The sequence below is a fragment of the Belonocnema kinseyi genome, chromosome 4, assembly GCF_010883055.1.
Source record: "Belonocnema kinseyi isolate 2016_QV_RU_SX_M_011 chromosome 4, B_treatae_v1, whole genome shotgun sequence".
Taxonomy (NCBI): domain Eukaryota; kingdom Metazoa; phylum Arthropoda; class Insecta; order Hymenoptera; family Cynipidae; genus Belonocnema; species Belonocnema kinseyi.
The window spans coordinates 89,509,997-89,512,773 of NC_046660.1; positions in this window are offsets into that span (position 1 = coordinate 89,509,997).

Sequence of the window (2,777 nt, forward strand, 5' to 3'; positions counted from 1 at the left end):
GTTAGCTCGGGTTTACTATGGTTTTCGGGGTCGCCGAATACAAATCTGGCGTCCTTTGACTTTTATCGCGTCAGGTTCAAGGTCATTTGAAGGTCAAATCGAAAACCTATAACATATTTTTGTTCCAGCGTTTTCTCTCGATTTGACCTTCCCATGACCTTGAACCTGACGCGATAAAGGTCAGCGGATACCAGGTTCATAATCAGCGACTCCAAAAACCTATAACGTATTTTTTTGGATTTTTTTACCGTTTTCTCTCGATTTCACCTTCCAATGACCTTGAACCTGACGCGATAAAAGTCAAAGGACGCCAGATTTGTATTCGGCGACCCCAAAAACCATAGTAAACCTGAGCTAACCTCAGAATACATATTTAAGATCTCTCGAAAATACAGTTGGTGGGTAGTGGTGTTTCCTATATTTGTAGGGTGGTGGGGGTGGCTGGGGGGTGGAGGGTGGTCCGTTTAGCGTGTAATCGACTCGGGATACTTATAAGATACTACCATGATTTTTTCAGATTTTTTGGTCCAAAAATAAATTAGGCCAAAATCCGGCCTTACCGACCCTCCCCCTTTCATGTATTTTGTTAAAATTTTGTTTCTGTTGGTAGAAAATTATGTCTCTAGGTTCAAAATCGAACTGTGCCCATACTAAATAATCAAAAAGATCGAAATTTTGCAGGCGACCGTAAAAAATTCTATAAAATCGGAATCATCACTTAAGGATATGACAAAAACCTATTGCCGAGATGGCGTTTTGACAAAATTTTATCAGAAAATTTTATCCAATTTCGAGGAAATACAGCTCATTTGACAATGTCAAAGTGACACTGACTACATATTCGAACACGCTTGGCTGCGGATTGCATTAAAAAATATAAAATTTTTAGTTTCAACACAAACTGAAACTTAGTGCCGAAATATTAAATTTCTAAATGTGGGTGAAAAAATTGGATTTCAAATACATAGTTAGCCATTTCAGAGTAACTTTTCTAAAAATTGTAAGGTTATGATTTCACAGGTTTAAAAAATCGGCTTTCTGTAGATAGTAAAAATCGAATTTTCAATTTAAAGAAAAAAACTTACTCTCGATATATGGGGCCGCTAAATAAAAATAATAAATGTTAAATACCAAAAGATTGTTTTTTTTTTCTCTCGAGAAAATGAACATGTAATGTTATGGTATCGCACCATAACTGAGGATTTTTCTCTGAAAGGCTTAAAAATTGATCATTTTTTCAATAAAAAATAATAATTTCAAGAAATATCGATCTTGTAGAAAATGCAAATCCTCTCAGTTGCTTTAACATTATTGTTAAAATTATTGTTAATGTTATTGTAGTTCGTTTTTATTTCAAAACAAAAATGGTATGTCAAGAAAAATGAAAAGCTGGTCAGGGAAAAGTCGGGAAAATTCGAAGTAAGGATTTTGTAACAACAATAATTGAAGATAAATATTTTCGTAAAAAGTAAACACTACGAGATTAACTTGAAGCTCCCTGAAAACAAAGTTGACACGAACACGAACAAATTTGTGACCTTTACCAATAACCCTTATGAATTCAATCACCTTATTGAGGTCACATTGGGGAAAATTTGATTTTGTCGCTGAAAGTTCCTCGAAAGGTGGACAAAAAGAGACGAAACTAAGGAAATTCAGCGTAGATAATGAAGTTTCGTTTCGTCTAGGTGCAAAAAACCCTTGCACAATGAAAGTTTAGGTTTTCTCTGAATACCCTCGGAAGTTTCAAACTCTCACACTAAACTTTGATCAGAAAGCGTAGGGTGAAGATTTCTGCCTTCATTCAATTTACTTTAACTTCTGATTTTATTTATTATTATTTTCTTTAATATTTTTATATTTAAACTATTTTCATGTTGTATTTTATGGATTAGATAAGTAAAAAATAATTAAAGACCCTAGTCATGTAACATTAAGGGAGAGGAACTTTATCGAGGACATTTACCTTGGTGAAAAATTGTTTAACAAAATTTACATGAAAATTTTTAATATACAGTGAATAGGCAAAATATATTATTCGCAGATTTGAACTTGTTACAAGTATCCACTCAGAAAAACGTATATAGGTTTTAATTAAAAATAGAATTTGGTTATTATATGTACGTACATACGAATGTTTGACTTGTTCAACGAAGTATTTGAGCAATTTAATCATAAATATATGGCTACCCGGATAGCATAAAAGTTTCCGTGAAAATTCCTGGAACATTCTAGTGAAAGGTTCGGAGAATTCCAAAAAAATTTCCAGGAAGGTTCTCGGAATTAGGTAAATGTTCGAGCATCAAGAAAGGTTCTTAATGTAGTTGCCGGGAATGTTCGTGGAAAATGTTTGCATTCTATTGATTTGATTCATTTAATGAATTTAATTCCTCACGAACATTTCCGGAACCTTACTTGAGAACTTTACTGGATACGCTGACATATACTTACTTCCGGAAACCTTCGAGAAAATTTTTCGGAATTCTCGGGACCTTATATTTAAAAATTCGAGGAAAGTTCAGGGAAGCTTTTTTCCTATCAGGGTAATTCAAACAATATTTTGCTATTTAATTTGGTCAATTAACATGGAAAATTGTATAGGATTATTCACCATTTTTTTGGATTCAGTATTTTGAGTTATATTTTATTTTATTCGAATAAGCAGGTAGTTCCAATTGTAAAATTAAAAATAAGGTGCCTAAGGAAAATTTAAATTTTTGAATTTTGCAAACGGTGCACCCTAAATTTCTACCTTCTGGTGGAAAAATATTGCCATA